Source organism: Piliocolobus tephrosceles, chromosome 14, assembly GCF_002776525.5.
Source record: "Piliocolobus tephrosceles isolate RC106 chromosome 14, ASM277652v3, whole genome shotgun sequence".
Lineage (NCBI taxonomy): Eukaryota > Metazoa > Chordata > Mammalia > Primates > Cercopithecidae > Piliocolobus > Piliocolobus tephrosceles.
In genome coordinates this window covers 101,687,740-101,707,948 of record NC_045447.1, presented here as the reverse complement: position 1 = coordinate 101,707,948, position 20,209 = coordinate 101,687,740, and the positions used below count along the sequence as shown (strand labels likewise).

General features: G+C 44.7%; 1 protein-coding gene across 6 annotated transcripts in view; it reads left to right on the top strand.

Moving 5' to 3' along the window:
- Positions 1–4,141: 4,141 nt before the first annotated feature.
- The window catches only part of SPIN1 (spindlin 1), a 95,800-nt gene continuing 79,732 nt past the window's right edge, over positions 4,142–20,209 (top strand). For 2 of the 6 annotated variants that reach the window (XR_003306981.2, XM_026448551.2), the window contains exon 1: positions 4,142–4,354. The gene's annotated coding sequence lies outside the window, so the exon portion shown is untranslated. Of the gene's footprint in view, positions 4,355–17,728; positions 17,746–20,209 lie in introns of those variants that run through there. The other 4 variants (XM_026448552.1, XM_026448553.1, XM_026448554.1 and 1 more) reach the window with 3 other exon arrangements.

The window sequence follows — 20,209 nt, the reverse complement described above, 5'->3', positions numbered from 1 at the left end:
CCAGGCTGGAGTGCAATGGCACAATCTCGGCTCACTGCAACCTCTGCCTCCCAGGTTCAAGTGATTCTTCTGTCTGTCTCCTGAGTAGCTGGGATTACAGGCACCCGCTACCACACCTAGCTAATTTTTTTGTATTTTTAGTAGAGAAGGGGTTTCACCACGTTGGCCAGGCTGGTCTCTAACTCCTGACCTCAGGTGATCCGCCCACCTCTGCCTCCCAAAGTGTTGGGATTACAGGCATCAGCCACCGGGCCCAGCCGGCCAAGGTTTTTAACATGCCAATTTGTATTTAATAAGCTTGCTATAGGAGGAAAAACATATGTAGCACCTCTGATCCAATCTTAGAAGTTGAGTATGGTTGAGAAACTGTAAGAGATTACCTATATGCCAGGGCTGGTGGTGCATGCTTGTAGCTCCAGCTATTCAGGAAGCCAAGGTGAATGATGGAGAGTTCAAGCAGACCTGGGCGAAATAGCAAGACTCCTTCTCCAAAATATAACAAAAGCAAAATAAAAGAAATTTGCTATATATGTAAGTTCTCAAAATATTTCATTAGCAAGTTGGAGGACAGCAGGAGCTGCCTGGCAAGTTGAATCAATGTATCTTAGTATCCTAGAAATTCATAAATTAACTTGAATTCTATTTTTCCAATTTTTTATTTTGAAAAGTTTGTTTTCCAGAAAAGTTGAAAAAAACTGCACAGTGAACCCACCTAGACTCATCACTTAGATCCACCAACTATTAACAGTTTGTTACATTTGCTTTACCTCCATATAAAATACATCAGTCTCTGAGGCATTTATATGTCAGTTGTAGCCATCCGGACTCTTACCTAATGATTCAGCACTAACATCCTAAGAACTAGGACATTCTTGTAAACAGCCATTGTCACACTGAAAAATCTAATGATGACACAATAATACTGCCTAATATATAGTCCATATATAACAACAGTTTCTCAGTTGTCCCTCAAATCTCTCTCACAACTTTTTTGCCTTCAATGTAGTGCTGCATCAGGGGTCACTCGATGGACTGACCCAGTTGTTATTTGTCTAGATCAATTCCCTAGCTTGAATTTTTGAAGACTGCAGTGCAGGGAAATTGTTTTGCTGAATGTCTTCCAATCTGGATTTTTCTTATTTTTTTTCCCAACTTGATTCACTTAAACATTTTTGGCAGTTATACATGGGTAATATAAAAACCCATTTGTGACATTCTAATGAGCTAATTTAGCAAAGCCTTAGATGCAATTGAGATATGTACTCCTCTGGAGTATGACCTTTGCTGATATAGGTCTGGGTGACATTACTGGACTGTGCATTCTTTTTTTTTAATTTAAATTTTTTTTTGAGACAGATGCCCAGGCTGGAGTGCAGTGGTATAATCTCGGCTCACTGCAACCCCTGCATCCTGGGTTCAAGCAATTCTTCTGCCTCAGCCTCCCAAGTAGCTGGGATTACTGGTACCTGCCACCACGGCTGGCTAATTTTTATATTTTTAGTAGAAATGGGGTTTCACCACGTTGGCCAGGCTGGTCTTGAACTCCTGACCTCAAGTGATCTGCCTGCCTCGGCCCCCCGCAAAGTGTTGGGATTACAAGCGTGAGCCATTGCACCCAGCTGGCTTTTTTTAAATTTTAAAACATTTTATTTACTTATTGTAGAGTTGGGGGTCTTGCTATGTTGACCAGGCTGGTCTTGAACTCCTGGGCTCAAGCTAGCTATCCTCCCAACCTTGGCCTCCCAAAGTGCTGGGACTACAGGCATGAGCCACAATGCTGTGTATTCTCTCTCTCTTTTTTTTTTGAGATGGAGTCTGACTCTGTCACCCAGGCTGGAGTGCAGTGGCACAGTCTCGGCTCACTGCAACCCCTGCCTCCTGGGTTCAAGCAATTCTCCTGCCTCAGCCTCTGGAGCAGCTGAGATTACAGGCGTGCACCACCATGCCTGGCTAATTTTTGTATTTTTAGCAGAGATGGGGTTTCACTGTGTTGGCCAGACTGGTCTCAAATACCTGACCTCAAGTGATCCACTTGCCTCAGCCTCCCAAAGTGCTGGGATTACAGGTGTGAGCCACTGTTCTTGGCCTTTGTAAAATTTTTTAAAATTTTATTTATTTTAATTTAGAGTTGAGGTCTTGCTATGTTGCCCAGGCTGGTCCCGAACTCCTGGGCTCAAGCCATCCTCCAGCCTCAGTCTCCCAAAGTGTTGGGATTACAGGTGTAAGCCACAGTCCTGTGTATTCTCAACAGCTCCCAATGTGATCATTACTAGTGGCACATTTTAAATGAGGGGTTGGGGGATGGAGATGGAGGTAGGGCAACATATTTGACTTTGAAGACGTTTTCTGTAAATTTTGGAGGAGCGTGTGTGCTACTAGCATCTAGTGGGTGGAGGCCAGGGATGCCGTAAAACATCCTACAAAGCATGGAACCGACCCCACACGAAAGGATTACCCCATCCCAAAAGCCAACAGTGCTGAGGTGGAGAAACCCAGGGGTCTCACCAACGAGATGAAATCTTCCAACCAGCAGACTTTTTGGCACCTACCTTCTTCCCATCCCTGTTTCTGAGATAATCCCACTATAAGACATTAAACAGGCCCGGAGCGGTGGCTCACGCCTGTAATCCTAGCACTTTAGGAGGCTGAGGCCAGCGGATTGCTTGAGGCCAGGAGTTTGAGACCAGCCTGGCCAACATGGCGAAATACCGTCTCTACTAAAAATATTTTTAAAAATTAGCTGGATATGGTGGTGCGCGCCTGTAATCCCAGCTACTCGGGAGGCTGAGGTATGAGGATTGCTTGAACCCAAGAAGCAGAGGTTGCAGTGGGCCGAGATCATGCCACTGCACTATAGCCTTGGGAATAGAGCGAAACTCAGTCTAAACAAACACACAAAAAAGACAATACACAAATGAGTGAGTAATTTCTCAACACTTGGGAACTTGTAAGTACAGCAATACACTTTTATATCTCAGTATTGAAATTAGCCCTCTAGTTGGCCTGTGAACGTCCCATGCCTGCCAAGTGTGTCATCTGAGACAAGCACTCCAATTTGTTTGAGTAGGCATCTATCAATCTTATTTGGAAGAAAAGGTGCCAGTCAAACCCCAAAGAGTATTGCTAACTAATAACTGTGCTGCAGTTTAGAGTGTTTAAGGTGCTTTCCAATAACATGTTCTGAAATTTGATCTGACAACGCTTTGGGAGGCGGTTTACTACGATGAGGCTGCGCTGTCGCACTCGAGGAACCGGGTCAGTGACCTGCTCCAGGACTCGGGGCTGGCGGGGAGGGCAGAGCGCCTGAACTCAGCCTTCAAGTCCTGCACTCGACTCTGCAAGAGTAAAAACTATTCTTGACGCTACCTCTCTCCCTTCTCCTGCAAACAAGCAACAAAATGCTGAAAAGGCATCTTAACTGAAACGGAAGTCAAATGAATTCGCGTGCGATCATGGGAATTTTTGGCTCCTAACCTTGCGAGTGGAGCTGCGTGACTTCCATTTCTGGTGGGGGAGTGGAAACAGGTTTCTGGGCTTGCAGAAGCCACATCCCGTCCCCACACAACCTAGGCCAGGCCAGGTATTTGTAGGTGAGGCTCCGGGGCTCCAGCTAACCTGAGCTACCTGAGCTGGGCTTTGTGCGGGGAGGCAGCAAGCGAGGTGAGCGGACGACGACGCCGGCCTCTACGCAGTGCGGTGGTGAAGACGTCTCTTCTAGGGAGTCACAGGAAGCAAATCCATCCTTTTAAAGGGCTCGCGTCCCGCGGTCCTGAACGGGCGCGCTGGAGCAGTAATGCGGCGTTCTCCAAGGTTCAGGGCTCACGGCCCAGCCCTGTGATCCAGCTTCCTCAGTCTTCGCGGTGTGCACTACTCAGGACCACTTGCGGCTTACGTCCCAGGACAAAGGGGGCTTGTTCTTTCTTCAACGTTCTACTGCGCAAAAACGAAGTCCTTCTGAGGCTGCGTGCCTTCCGGGAGAAGTTGCGCCCCCTCAGGCGCCTGGGCTCCGCGCGCCTGCCACCGCCCATTCACCTCGCGCACCTGGCATTCCCGGTCTCGTGCCCCGCCCTGCTGCCAGCCAGGTGAGAGGGACGGGGCCCCGCCCCCGCCGGCCCCGCCCCGCCCCACTGCGCCTGCGCAGTCGGCCGTCGGCGCCAGGCGCCGGGGCGGCGCGGCCGTCGCAGTTCGGCGGGCGCAGTGCGCCTGCGCCCTGGCTGCTGGGGGGCGGGCGGCGTCCGCGGCGAGGGAGCGGGGGCGGGGAGGCGCCGTCTGGCTCGGGCTGGGGCCGGCGGGAGCGCGAACGAGCGACGGCGGAACCTGTGGGCCTGTGGACTGCAGCTTAGGCGGCCAGCAGGTGAGGCCCGCGCAGGGCGGGCGTGGGTCGTGAGCGGGTGCGGGCTGCCGGCGGGCCAGGGGTGCGGCGGCCTGCCCGGGGGCGCAGGTGAGCGCGGCCCGCGCGGGGCCCGGCGGAGCATTGTCCAGCGGGCGGCGCCCGCACAGCGCCCCCTGCCGGCCGGGCCACGGCGGGGACCCTGGCGGGGCGGGCCTGGGCCTCCGGGCGGGCGCGCGCTCCTTTGTTCGCCGGCCCCCACTCCTCAGTCCCCCCATCTCCGCCGCCCCCCGCCAACATGGCCGCCACCCTCCCGTCCCCAGTTCCCCGGCCGCCGCCGGCCCCTTAGCGCGCGCTTTGTTTGGAGCCGGGCAGGGAGGCCCGCGGGCAGGGGGCGGCGGCGCTGCGCAGTCGGGCGCGGGGAGGGGGCGCTGCGCCAGAATGCGGGCTGGGAGGTGGAGAGTTGCATAATCCCGGGCCGGCGACGGGGGCGGGGCGGGGGGAGGGGCGGGACCCCGGCGCGGCGGGTCGGGTCACCCCGGGGACGCGGGCCTGCCCTCGGGCCACCCCTCCCAGGCCCGGGGGGATGGCCGCGGACCTTGCAAGTTGCAGGCTCTGCGGATGCGCGGGTTTCCGCGGCGCCGGAACGCCCACCGGCCAGTCCTCGCGCCCGCGCAGCCCCTTTCCTGATGCGCCCGTCTCCTCGCAGCCCTCCGTGGGGGCGCGGCGAACGGGTTGCGTGCTCTGGAGAGAGACAGGCACTTTCCTCTCCATCGTGAGTGACCTTGGATGTATTCGTCAAGGAATGTGTTGAAATGAATTGTGCGATGCGGGAACTGCGCAGCGCCTCGGGTTTGGCATTCTCGAGCATCTTATTGCATTGATTGTGCGTTCTCGATTTTACAGAGGTTCGTTTTGAGTAATGGCTTCAGTAATGTCATCGCATATGCATTTTGAAGTTTGTTTATGCATTTGCTTTTACATTTATTCCCTTTTAATTTATAATTTTTGAATCAGATTTTGTGTTTTGGAGAGATTTTCCGTGCGTGGTGGAAGTGTTTTTACTCTTGGTAAATATGGATTGACTATTTTATCACGTTCATCACAAAACAATACCAGGAACATTTAAACGTCTTAAAGGATTTCACGCTACGTGACGTATGCCAAAGACGGCTTACGCACCAACACGCAAATACCTGTCTAACTTTTTTTCTATTGGAATTTTCTGGAAGGAATTCTATGCAATCCGAAAGGATTGATGGAGGGTACAGTAATGGCTTTCTATATCGCTTTTGTTAAGCAGTGAAAATTAAGCTTGGAGATTTATATCTGGGCATACTGAGTTTTTAAACACTCTTTTGGAGTGAAATTTTGGAAAGGGCAAGTAAAATGAGTATTCTTCCAACCTCCTTACTCCCCCCCTCAGCTTTAGTTAAAAGGCAAACACCAAAATACTGTAGTAGCTGGTAATTTGCAGAACGTTCGTTATCAGATTTGATAATTACATATTAAGGTACAGTATGTGTATGCTAGTAGATCGTAGATTCTTACGAAAAACAGAATCTCTTTATAATTTTTTGAGTAGCGAAATGGTTACTTTTATAACAATGGTTATGAATTGGGTCAAGGCAAAAGGGCCAGTATATGTCTTCAGTCATCTTTTTATGCCTGAAATCCAGGGAACAGTGAAAATGGATGTTCCCTGGAACAGCCATTGCGATGCCCTATGTTGGTCGTTGGTGTCCTTACAGTGTATCTCAGATAATTGTATGTCTGCCTTGTGAACTGAGGGATCACAATATTGATGTGGCTAATGTGTGCCCCTCTGCATTTTGTGGGTAGTGTCTCAAATTTGGCTATCATATTGATGAGAGTTATTAATTTGGTTTTTATTGCCAGAAATTTAGGTGGTTTTCACTTCCGAGTGACTTACCTGATTGCACTTAGTTATAGCGTTACTGGTTGCACTCCTTAATTGCTAGCATCTTTTTTCTAGTATGTTCGATATACAATTCTTTTGGTTTATCCTTTAAAATAATTTGCTGAGAAAGCATTTAAATGTTAATACTGTATTTACATTTGCTGGACGTTTAATTTAATGTGTCTTCTTTCCCTTTCCATGAATGAAAAGAAACTGGAAGAAGAGAATCAACTATTTCGTGCAAGTATTTTGTTCAGTTTAGAAGATATTATGGTATTGTGAAAACAGTGTAGTCTGGAGTTTGACATGGAGTCACAATGGCCTTCCAAGTCAGAACAATCTGGGTTGAAATTGACTCCTTACTGGTCCAAAGCCACATAACTGATTCATCATGCAGCCTTGTTTTTAAAAAAAGGTTTTTTTTAAAGCTACTCGAATATGTCAGTTTTATTTTCTCTATACACACATTTATTTGTTACTGAAAATTGCAAAAATAGCACATTGAAGATCCTTTTATTGGAGTTCACATTTTTGAAAACCAGAAAATTCAATAATTATACTCTTGCCAAACTACTCAGTGTTTTCTTTACATTCTTGCCCCACAAGTTGCTTTACTTAAATTCTTGATGTTGGGCTTCATCTCACTGACTTCAGGCTTCTGACACACAAAGGACATTTAGGACCTACTGGCTCTTTGGGTCACATCAGAGAGGAGAGCTAAAGTATGTAGAAGTTACTCAAATACTTTCAAGCTACATGGATCTCTTATAAATTACTGGTATCATGGCAGAAATGAAAATACACCAAAAAAAATCACAACTCTTCATCAAAATTACTGGTATACAGGCTGTTCTAGCATAGAGTAGGTTTCTCAACCGAATGCATAAAATTATCAGCAAGAAAAAAAGTACAAGAATGACAGTTTATGGTTGAATTGGCTTGGTGTCATGATTCCCTGTTCTAGCATTCTCAGGCTATCTGTGATACAGAAACTGCAGCTCATTTGAATGGTTCCCTTCTTGATTCATTCTGAATTCTCCCTTTGGCCCGGTGTCTAGTTGTTTTTCAAGCCAAGAGCATCTGTTGAGTAACAGGTATCTCAATTTTACCATACTTTCTTTCTGCATAGATAGCAGTATTCTTTCTTCTACTCCTAAGGCAAGCCATCTCTGATGTCCTGGAAGGGCGTTTCTCTCGTATCCAGTTTTTGGAATGAAGCTTCTGGTAGAAGGGAAGGTCCTAGGGTTGAAAGTCATGTTACTGAAGTTCTTTATTGACATATCTGAGCAGAAGAAAGGCCCCTGAGTGGTCCTGGGAATTTTCTTCAATGAGCATTTGTGAAGATTCTGGGGTCAAGGTTGGGTTAAACTTTTGTGGTGGGTCCATCCGAGGTCTAGTCAATAGCACTAAGCTCTTCCTGGATCTTTGGGACCCAGCGGAAAGTGATGCCAGTTCACAAATTGCTGCAAGGTAGCCTGGAAAGAAATCTATGATCCAGAAAGCCTGCAAACCCAAACTCCAGCAAATAATGGTGAAAGAGCCAACCCGCAAAGCCTTTTAAAACCTTCAATTTCTTAACTATAAACTGGGATAAAATCTATGGTGTAAGTCTCTTCTGAGAATTACGTGAAATGGATTTATAGAGGTTTCAGTACAGTTCCTGAAATACAGCAGCTGACGCCAGTAGATGTTGATTTCCTTCTCCTTTTTGCTTTTGAACTTTGCTGTAGTTGTTAGCATTTTTTTTTTTTTGAGACGGAGTCTCGCTCTGCCACCCAGGCTGGAGTGCAGTGGCCGGATCTCAGCTCACTGCAAGCTCCGACTCCTGGGTTCAGGCCATTCTCCTGCCTCAGCCTCCTGAGTAGCTGGGACTACAGGCGCTCGCCATGTCGCCCGGCTAGTTTTTTGTATTTGTAGTAGAGACGGGGTTTCGCCATGTTAGCCACGATGGTCTTGATCTCCTGACCTCGTGATCCGCCCGTCTCGGCCTCCCAAAGTGCTGGGATTACAGGCTTGAGCCACCGCGCCTGGCCATTGTTAGCATTTTTTTTAATGTGAAGTAAACAGTTGGCTTAGTTGTGCATCAGTATTCAGTCCAATTTAATTGTAAATTACACCTTTACTGGGAACCTATTCATGACCTTAAAATTGACATAAATCCTTTATAGAGCAAGTCGTGTTTGGCTAAATATATAAACACAGATGTATCCTTACAGACTTTATAGTCTGATAGAGGAGATACACATGCATATAATGAGGGAATTCTGTGCTGAAGGGTATCTGGGAAGAGAAGGTGATTCTACAGAATATCAGAATGGGAGAGAAAGACGTCTGGATGGACAGGAAAGCAGAGGCAGAGGCTAGGAGTTAAAGAGGCCATCGGGGATTTCAATCCCAGCCAAAAGTTAGCCCCTTCTTTTCTCTTCTCTTCTGTTCTCTAATCTTTTTCCTTCCTTCCTCCCTCCCTCCCTCCCTCATCTTTCTTTTTCTATTTCCTTCCTACTTACCTACTATCTATCTTCTATCCTCTTTTGTGAGTGTGTTTACGTATAGCAGGGGCCGAGAACACCTACCTCATTGGGGTGAGCTTAAATGAAGTAAAGTGATTCGTAGGCTGCTGGTATACAGTAAATGCCCAGTTGATATTGATCATGATGTCACCACTGCCTACACCACCTGTAGTTTTTTTCCTATGGCTGATCTGTCTAGGGGTGAATTTGGGGGCCACATTTTAAATTCTGCATATAACATTAAGGTGGTTGGTGTTGAATTTATAGGTGGGGGAAGCCATTGAAAGGCAGGGACAGGATTGGACCTGTGTTTTAGAACAGTTTGAAAGGTGAGTTAGAGGAATTTGCCTGCGTAGGATCTTTAATCTCCAGAGTCTAGTCTGTTAGAGAAGCTGGTGAAGTCATTTGAGACATGGGGTATTGGTCTGAACTCAGAATATTTAATGTTATGTTAAATGTGCTTTTTTTTTTTTTTTCCCCTGAAGGGAGGGGAGGAGGAAGGATTTATTCAATGTGAATATTTTATCCAAAGGTTGAGAGAATAGGTGAAAAGACTAGTAAGGCATCTTTATACCATTTGAGATGTTAGATTATAGTAGCATGTTAACAAAATAGGCAGATTTTTTTTAAAAACTAGATTATGTTTCTTTGCAGTTGTTTATGCTTGGGCCTGTCTTTAAATTATTTAACACATCATATGTGTGAGTTACTATTACTTAACCTGACACAGGCCACAAGGAGAGAAAAGGATGTCCTTTTTCGTACTTTGGGGTTTTTTTTTTTTTGAGGCGAAATCTCGCTCTGTTGCCAGGCTGGAGTACAGTGGAGCAATCTTGGCTCACTGCAACCTCCGCCTCCTGGATTCAAGCGATTCTCCTGCCTCAGCCTCTTAATAGCTGGGTCTACGGGCGTGCGCCACCACACCCAGCTAATTTTTGTATTTTTAGTATGGATGGGGGTTTTACCATGTTGGTCAGGATGGCCTCGATGTCTTGACATCGTGATGCGCCCACCTCGGCCTCCCAAAGTGCTGGGATTACAGGTGTCAGTTACCTCGCCTGGCCTGATTTTTTTTTTTTTTTTTTGGAGGTAGGGGTTTGAATTACTTTCTTTTTTCTTTCTCTCTTGAGCATCATTGTAGACCCATGAGTTTTTATGCATGCAGTGTGTGTTTTTGTGTTTTTAGTTTTGAGAAAGAGTCTTGCTCTGTCACCCAGGCTGGAGTGCAGTGGTGGGACCTTGGCTTACTATAACCTCCGCCTCCTGGGTTCAAGCTATACTCCTGGCTCAGCCTCCCAAGCAGCTGGGATTACAGGCATGCACCACCATACCTGGCTAATTTTTTGTGTTTTTAGTAAGACGGGGTTTTACCTTGTAGGTCCACCTGGTCTCAAACTCCTGATCTCAAGTAATCCTCCCACCTCAGCCTCCCAAAGTGCTGGGATTATAGGCGCGAGCCACCACATCTGGCTTTATCCAATATGTTTTAATCAAATACTCATGTTTTTCCGTAACTTGTCACAACTTGGACGTGTTGAGGTCCTTTCAACCTAGTTCTCTTTGCTTTGACGTGACACGTAATCTCTGAAGCTTTTCTTGCTTTCTGACACGAGAAGTCTGAGGTTCACTTTGTGCTTTTCCTGCCAAATACCTATCAGCCGTTTCTTGCAGCTTGTTTTATTGAGGAGTAGAATTTAGATACAAAAATCTAAATTGTTATATGTTCTTACTGTTAGGATGCCCATGCTTTTATAGGACAGCCACGGGAAACATACAGATTTTGATTTTTATATTTGTATTTCCAGTTCGAATTGAACATCACAGAGTTTTTACTATGAGCTTATCCTTTTTTTCCTAACGTTGAAAATTTACATTCTTAGCAGCATTAATGTAATTGCATTATCTTATAGTAAGAATGTAGTAGTTTGAAAATAACACTAATAACAAGCAACTCTAGATTTATGTTTGGTTATGGTTCTTTTTGTTCTTAAAATGTATCCATATAAGCATGTACAGTTGACATTCTGATTTGTAAGGCTGTTTGAAAAGCATTTCTCTGATTTTGTGTTTGATAATGAATTTGGTTTGTTTGCCTGAAATTCTTCCTTTAAGAATTGCTTTAGTTTTTCATTTAATGTATTTTTTAACATGTAGAACATTTATGTGAACATTTATGTAGTTAAAAAATCCGATCTGTGTTAAAAAGTTATGTTCACAGCTTCATTTTAATTCTGTCCCTCCACTGATTTCTCTCCTGCCCCAGTTGTTTCTGCTTTATTCTTCTGATATTTCATTTTTGCAAATGTAAGTGTATGTGTATATTTTTATGTCCCTTTCTTACACAATAGGCAGCATTCTATGCACACTGCTCTGCTTTATTTTTATATATTCCGGAGATCGCTTCATAGAAGTGCATTCTTTTGTGCTTGCAACTCATCTCCTACTGATGAACATTTGGGTTGTTTATGTTCTCTTGGCTGTTATAAATATTGCAGCAATGAATAACCTTGTGGGTATAATGTTTCGTATTTGTGCACTTACAGCTTTAAGATAGATTGTGGGGTGAAAGGTAAACACATTTGTGATTTTGTTAGTGGCAAAACAGTTACATTTTCTTTTTAAAACTTTTTTTTTGTAGAGATGAGGTCTCACAGTGTTGCCCAGGATGATCTTGAACTCCTGACCCCAAGCAGTCCTTTCACCTGGGCTTCCCAAAATCTTGGGATTACAGGCGTCAGGCACCAATACAGCCTTAAAAAATAACATTTTCAGGCTGGGCGGCGTGGTGGCTCATGCCTGTAATCCCAGCACTTTGGGAGGCTGAGGTGGGTGGATCATGAGGTCAGGAGTTCGAGAACAGCCTGACCAACATGGTGATACCCCATCTCTACTAAAAATACAAAAATTAGCCGGACGTGGTGGCGCGTGCCTGTAATCCCAGCTACTCGGGAGGCTGAGGCAAGAGAATCGCTTAAACCGGGAGGCAGAGACTGCAGTGAGCTGAGCTGAGATTGCCCCACTGCACTCCAGCCTGGGCGACAGAGGGAGACTCCATCTCAAAAACAACAACAACAACAAAAATCCGTCTCTACTAAGAATACAAAAATTAGCCAGGGATGGTGGCATGCGCCTGTAATCCCAGCTACTCCTAATGAGAATCACTTGAACCTTGGGAGGCGGAGCTTGCAGTGAGCCGAGATCACGCTGTTTTACTCCAGCCTGGGTGACAGAGTGAGACTCCATCTCAAAAAAACAATTACATTTTAAAAGGCAGATCTTACCATGTCAGCCTTTTACTTAAAACTCTAAATGGTGGCCGAGCAGGCATGGTGGGTCACACCTGTAATGCCAGCACTTTGGGAGGCGGAGGTGGGCGGATTACCTGAAGCCAGAAGTTTGAGACCAGCCTGGCCAACATGGTGAAACTCCATCTCCTAAAAATACAAAAATTAGCCAGGCATGGTAGTGCTTGCCTATAATCCCAGCTACTCAGGAGGCTGAGGCAGGAGAATTGCTTGAACCTGGGAGGTGGAGGCTGCAGTGAGCTGAGATCACGCCCCTGCTCTCCAGACTGGTCAACAGAGTGAGACTCCATGTCAGAAAACAAAACAAAACAAAAAAAACTCCGAATGGCTTTCCAGTGCCTTAAGGACAAAAGTTTATAAAGTAGCCTCAAGAGTACACATATATTTGGTGTACATATAGTTTTACATCCCTTAACAATGGGGTTACGTTCAGAGAACCTCATTGTGTACCTCATAGAGTGTACTTACAGAGACCTATATGGGACAACCTACTGGCAGCTAGGCTATGTAGTATGGCTTAATGCTCCTAGGCTACAAACCTGTACATTATGTGACTGAACTGAATACTAGAGACTGTTGGAACACAGTGGTAAGTATTTATATATCTAAACATACCTAAGCACAGAGAAAGTACAGTAGAAACATAGTATAAAAAATAAATGGAATGCCTGTGTAGTGCGCTTAGCAAGAATGGAGCTGGCAGGACTGGAAGTTGCACTGGGTTGAGTCTGTGAGTGAGTGATGAGTGAATGTGAAGGCCTAGAATATTACTGTTAAGTACCGTAGACTGTATGTAAACACTACGGTTAGTCTACACTACAGTTAGTCTACACTGAAGTTATAAAAACAGTTTCTTCAGTAATTAACTCTAGCTTACTGTAAGTTTTTAACAAGTTTTTTAACTTTTTTTTTTTTTAACTTTTTGTCTTTTTAAATAACACTTAGCTTAAAACAGCCTCATGATATGGATCCACTGATTTATGGGTCTGTTGTTGACAGAAACGTCATTAGGTGGTGCATGACTAATTACTTTTGGGCCTCAGCCTCATCTTCTACTATTTTCCCCCTTGCTTTCTTTGCTCCAGCTGTATGGGGCCTCCTTCATTCTCCTGGAATCTTCTCCTCCATCTTCTCCACCAGGAATCTTGGCACTTGTTCTTTTCTTCTGCCTGGAATGCCTTTCTTTGTTAACAGTTATTCTTGGTCTTTAGAGTTTGGCTCAAGCATCACTTTTTAATGAAATTTTCTGTGTGCATGCTTGCAAATTTTCATAAGGTAAAGAGATTGGAGTATACTGATATTCATCACCCACTCCAACAAGCATCAGTTGCCTGAAGTTTTTTTTTCTTTTTCCAGACAGTCTTGCTCTGTTGCCCAGGCTGGAGTGCAGTGGTGCGATCTCAGCTCACTGCAGCCTCCGCTTCCCAGGTTCTAGCGATTCTCCGTCCTCAGTCTCTCAAGTAGCTGGGACTACAGGTGTGTGCCACCACGCCTGGCTAATTTTTTTTTTTTTTGAGATGGAGTCTATCGCCCAGGCTGGAGTGCAGTGGTGCGATCTCGGCTCACTGCAACCTCCACCTCCCGGTTAAAGCGATTCTTCTGCCTCAGCTTCCTGAGTAGCTGGGACTGCAGGCGCCTGCCACCGCGCCCGGCTAATTTTTTGTATTTTTAGTAGAGACAGGGTTTCCCCGTGTTGGCCAGGCTGGTTTCCGTCTTCTGACCTCAAGTGATCTGCCCTCCTCTGCCTCCCAAAGTGCTGAGATTACAGGTGTGAGCCACTGTGCCCGGCCTGAAGTTGTTTTTTTGAAACAAGGTCTCACTCCTATTGCTTAGGCTGTAGTGCAGTGGCACAGTTTTGGCTCATTGCAGCCTCGACCTCCCTGGGCTCAGGTTATCTTCCCATCTCCGCCTCCTGAATAGCTGAGACTATGGCATGTGCCACCGTGCCTGGCTAGTTTATTGTGGTATTTTTAGTAGAGACAGGATTTTGCCTTGTTGCCCAGGCTGGTCTCGAGCTCCTGGACTCAAGCTATCTACCTGCCTCAGCCTCCCAAAGTGCTAGGATTACAGGCATGAGCCACCGTGCCCGGCTGTCTGAAGTTCTTGAAGTTTTTTCTTGACCCTTCTGCAGTCAAGTCCTCTTGGTGCTTATCAGAATTACAGTGTTATATTAGTTTGTGTGATTTAATTAATTTTAGTTTTCCCACAAAGGCTGAGTTTCATGAAAGCAGAACCGTTCCTGTTTTTGCCCGTAATTACTTTTCTGGTATCTAGCTCAATGTCTGAATTGTGAGGACTCAAGCTACCCTGTGCAGTAGCTAGGATTAAATCATAAGGAAATTGAGGCTGTCCAGTTGGTTAAATGTCTTGTCTGCTGCACAGGTATTTGTCATACAGTGATTATTAAGTAGCAGTTTGTTGACTTTTATTTATTTATTTTGAGAGGGAGTTTTGCTCTTGTTGCCCAGGCTGGAGTGCAGTGGTGCATTGTTGGCTCACTGCAACCTCCGCCTCCTGGGATCAAGCGATTCTCCTGCCTCAGCCTCCTGAGTAGCTGGGACTACAGGCATGTACCACCACACCGGCTAATTTTGTATTTTTAGTAGAGACGGGGTTTCTCCATGTTGGTCAGGCTGGTCTCAAACTCCTGACCTCAGGTGATCCATCTGCCTTGGCCTCCCAAAGTGCTAGGATTACAGGCGTGAGCCACTGAACCTGGCCTTGTTGATTTGCAATTGTAATTTTTTTTTCAGGACCTCATAAGGTTTAGAAAAATGAAACCACTAGGTTGGATAAAGAAAAACATACATGGAATATGTCTGTGTATGTATTAGGGCATGTGTTACAGTGACTTGAGTTCACACAGTGTAGAAGCTGGCTAAGCAGTTTCTATTAGGCTGTTGTCTTTGTGCTTGATGCTGGAGTTTGAAGTCCACAGGGCAGCCGTTTGAGAAAGAACGATAGATGTGAAGTGGGGAAGAAGATGACACAGGAGGCCACAGGCAAGGTACATGGAAACCATGCTAGTTCTAGTTGCCTTTGTTCCTGCTTGGGTGGGTGGCCTGTAAGAGTTGGATCCTTGGTACATGTAGCCCAGGAGCAGAGAAGCTTAAGGAGAACCCAGAGGAAGGTGGAGTGGATGCAGCTGCGATTCTCGGCCAAGCACTGCCTCATATGAATGGGGTGAGTCAGAAGATGAGCAGCAACAGTGTGTGCAGGCTGCGGGGTGGTTGCTTCATCTCCTGCACCCTTTCCCTGCTGCACCAGAATCTCTGTGAGCCATGCAAGGAGACAAAGGAAAGGAAATTCGGGGGAATATAGTTCAGCTCAGCCAAGTTCAAACCAGATAAAACAGAATGATGAGCTCAGGCTTTTGAATTTTTAGCTCAGGTTGCATGCAAGGGACCTGATGTTTTCTGTGACTGCTCTAAAAATGCAAATGTAATTCCCAATTTGTGGGTGAGATCATTGATTGGTAGGAATGGAATCCTGAAAATTGGACTGGAGGCATATGGTCAGTCTGTTTAAACTGGAAACCTTCAATCCTTAAATGCGGCTCTGCTGCCTTTGCTAGAGAAGCAGCGTTTCCAACCCTTTTCAGAGGAACTTAATCTCCGTTTGCCTGAAAAACCTGTAATTGGCCTCCCTTTGGGTAGTTGTTCTGCACGGTACTGTCTTTCTGATAATCTGCCCTGTAATCCTTCTTTCTTGTGGATCTGTGACTGGACTGTAGTTGGCAGCAGGCCCCGGAGAGTGAGGTGATCCATGAGAAAGGTATGCTACACTCCGAAAGATTGTGTAGTTTTGCCACTATGTAGTCAGGAGCCTGGAGGAGTATTTGTGGCAATGGAGCTTAGGAGCGTAGTATAATAGAGGAAGGAGCATTAAGTTGGGTCAGGCAGAATTTATTGATATGGGCTCACTAAGTAGAGGTTCTGGATTCAGTGTTATAGTTCAAGGGCTTAGAAAGGGCTCTTAACAGTTGGATTGATGGCTGAGGCCCATCCCACAAGGCCTGATGCCTCAATATTTTTTCCCGCCTAACGAGAAACTCCACTGAACACTCACTCACCTTGTATGAGAGTGTATATTTGGCCTGGCATGGTGGCTAATACCTGTAATCCCAGCACTTTGGGAGGCCAAGGCAGGCGGATCACCTGAGGTCAGGAATTTGAGACCAGCCTGGCCAACATGGCGATACCCCATCTCTACTAAAAATACAAAAATTAACCGGACATCATGGCCCATGCCTTAATCCCAGCTACTTGGCAGGCTGAGGCAGGAGAATTGTTTGAGCCCAGGAGGCAGAGGTTGCAGTGAGCAAAGATCGTGCCACTGCACTCCAGCTGGGGTGACAGAGTGAGACTCCACCTCAAGAAAAAAAAAAGAATAATTAGCTGGATGTGGTGGCTTATGCCTGTAGTTTCAGTTACGTGGGAGGCTGAAGTGGGAGGATCAGTTGAGCTGGGGAAGTTGAGGCTGCAGTGAGCCAGCCTGGGCAACAAAGCGAGACTAATAAAATACTAGTTCATAAGGAAAGGTTCACCTAAATGCAGTGAGCCAGCCTGGGCAGCAGAGTGAGACTAATAAAATATTAGTTCATAAGGAAAGGTTCACGTAAATGCATAGCCCTTAAATAAATAACTTGCATCGTTGGTGAAACTGTACTTTGCTAGGACCTCTTTGGAGGATAGCTACACTAAAACAGAATTTAAAATGTATGTACTCTGTTGATCCAGCAGTTGCACTGCTAGGATTTTATTGTATAGGTAAATTTGGACAGTATACAAATATGTATGTGTAAGGTTTTTCATTATATCAGTGTTTGTAATTGAGAAAAATCAGAAACAACTGTCCAATAATGGAGTTAAGACAGAGTAAATGACCATCATACACATACATTGGAATATTCTGCCACTGTTAACAATAAGAGTTTGATAGGAAAAAAAATTCATACAGCCATCCCTCCGTATTAGGGAATTGGTTCCAGGACCTGCTTCTCATCCCCCACCCCCCACCCCTCTTGGATACCAAAATCCATGGATGCTCAAGTTTCTTATATAAAATGGTGTAGTATTTGCATATAATCTATGCACATCTTTCTGTATACTTTAATCTCTGAATTACTCATAGTATGTAATACAGTGTAAATGCTATACAAATGGTTATACTGTATTGTTTAGGGAATAACTACAAGGAAAAAAGTTTGTGTTTGGTACAGATGAAACCATTTTTTCCCCCGATTTTTAAAATCTGAGGTTAGTTGAATCCACAGAAGTGGAATTCAAGGGATAAGAGGGCCAAGGGCCTACTTTATTACACGAAAAGTGAGAGACACAAATTGTGGGACTGTACGTTCTCGCTTATGTTGAGATGTTATATGTTTTAAGCCTTTGCATAGAAATACATTGCTAAATTCTTGTCTTTTCCTTTTTATTGCATAATATTTTACATCTTTATGGGAATACTTGTTACATGCATAGAATGTATAATGATCAAGTCAGGGTACCTGGAGCATCCATCACCTTGTGTATTTATCTTTTTTTGTTTTTGAGACGGAATCTCACTCTGTTGCCCAGGCTGGAGTGCGGTGGTGTGATCTCGGCTTGCTGGAACCTCCTGGCTCCTGGGTTCAAGCAATTCTCCCGCCTCAGCCTCCCGAGTAAGCTGGGATTACAGGTGTGTGCCACCACGCTGGGCTAATTTTTGTGTTTTTAGTAGAGACAGGGTTTCACCATGTTGGCCAGGCTGGTCTGGATCCCCTGACTTCAGTGATCCACCTGCGTCAGCCTCCCAAAGTGCTGGGATTGCAGGTGTGAACTACCATGCCTGGCTGAGTATATATAATTTCTGTGTGCTGGTAACATTTCAAGCCTTCTCTTTAAGCTACTTTGAAATATACAGTATATATTTGCTAACTATGGTGACCCTACTCTGCTGTAGAACATAACTGTATGTTTGTACCCATTAACCAACCTCTCTTCCTCACCCCCCATCCCTTCCCAGCCTCTGATGCCTGTCATTGTTTTCTCTTATTTCCATGAGGTTAACTTTTTTTTTTAGCTCCCATGTATTTGTGAGAACATATGATATTTGTCTTTCTATGCCTGGCCTGGCTTATTTCACTTAACATAATGATCTCCAGCTTCATCCATGTTGCTGCAAACATGATTTCATTCTTCTTTCTGGCTGAATAGCATTCCATTGTGTTTATACGCCACGTTTTCTTTCTCTCTCTGCTCATCGATGGATACTTAGGTTGATTCCGTATCTTTGCTTTTGTAAATAGTGCTATGATAAACAGGTGAGTGTTCGTATCCCTTTGATATACTAATTTCTTCTCCTTTGGATAAATAGCCAATAGTGGGATTGCTGGATCATGTAGTAGTTTTATTTTTAGTGTTTTGAGAAATTTCTGTACTGTTTTTCGTAATAGGTTTACTAATTTGCATTCCCAGTGTGTAAGAATTCCCTTTTCTCCACATCCTTGCCAGCGTCTGTTCTTTGTGTTTTTAGTAATAGTTATCCTAATTGATAAAGTGCTATCTCATTGTAGTTTTGATTTGCATTTACCTGATGATTACTGATGTGAGCATTTTTTCGTATATCATTTGGCCATTTGTATGTTTTTTGATGGCCTTTGCCCACTTTTTAGTGGGATTATTTGTTTTTTTTAAATTGTTGATTATTTGAGCTCGTTGCATATTATGGATTTTAGTCCTTTGTCATGAATAGTTTGCACACATCATTTCCCATTCAGCAGGTTGTCTCTTCACGCTGTCATTTGTTTGCTTTGTTGTGCAGAAGCTTTTCAGCTTGTTCTATTGGTTATTGAAAGAGATATGTTAATACTTTGATTTTGCATTTGTCAGTTTCTCCTTAGCTCCGGTACTTTGTGCTTTATACATTGTCATAGTATGAGGGTATGTTCTTAGATGCATTGGTATTTAGAGCTGTATATCAACCAGGTCTTTTAAAATCGCTATTGGCTGGGTATGATGGCTAATGCCTGTAATCCCAGCAGTTTGGGAGGCTTGAGGCGGGAGGATCACTTGAGTCTTGAGTTTGAGACCAGCCTGGGCAACATAGCAAGACACCATCTCTACAGAGAATTTAAAAAAATTAGCTATGTGTGGTGGCACAACCTGTAATCCCAGCCACTTGAGAAGGTGATGTGGGTGGATCACTGAGCCTGGGAGATGAAGGATGCACTCAGGAGCCCTGATCTTACTACTGCATTTAGCCTGGGTGACAGAGTAAGACCCTGTCTCCAAAGCGGGGGAAAAAGTAGAAAACCACTATTAGGCGTTCTTTTTAAGGGAGAAGTATTATTAGAGGTAAAGTTTATTTAGCTTGATATTAATGTTGCTGCAGAGTTTTCCTTTGGTTAGTATGTGCAGGGTATATCCTTTTTTACTCTTTAATTTCAGTCTTACTTATTTTTCAAGCATGTGTTGCTTAATGATGAGAGTATGTTCTGAGAAATGCATTGTTAGGTGAGCATTAGAGCATGTATTTGCACAAAACTTAGATAGTGTAGCCTTTGACACACTTAGGCTAAATGGTATAAGCCTATTTGCTCCTAGGTTACAAACCTGTATAGTATGTGACTGAACTGAATATTGTAGACAGTTGGAACACAATTGTAAGTAATTATGTGTGTAAACACAGAGAAAGTACAGTGAAAACATGGTATAAAAGATACAGAAATGGTACAACTGTATAGACCACTTACCATGAATGGAGCTTGCAGGATTGTAAGTTGCTTTGGGTGAGTGAGTGGTGAGTGAATGTGAAGGCCTAGGATATTATTGTGCACTATTGTAGACGGTGTACAGTTAGGCTACATTAAATTTATAGAAAAAATTTTCTTCAATAATAAATTAATGTTAGCTTACTCTTCCCTATCCCCGCAATTCTTTTTTTTTTTTTTTTTGAGACGAAGTCTTGCTCTGTCGCCTGGGCTAGAGTGCAGTGGCGCTATCTCGGCTCACTGCAAGCTCTGCCTCCTGGGTTCACACAGTTCTCCTGCCTTAGCTTCCCCAGTAGCTGGGACTACAGGTACCCACCACCATGCCTGGCTAAGTTTTGTATTTTTAGTAGAGACGGGGTTTCACCGTGTTAGCCAGGATGGTCTCAATCT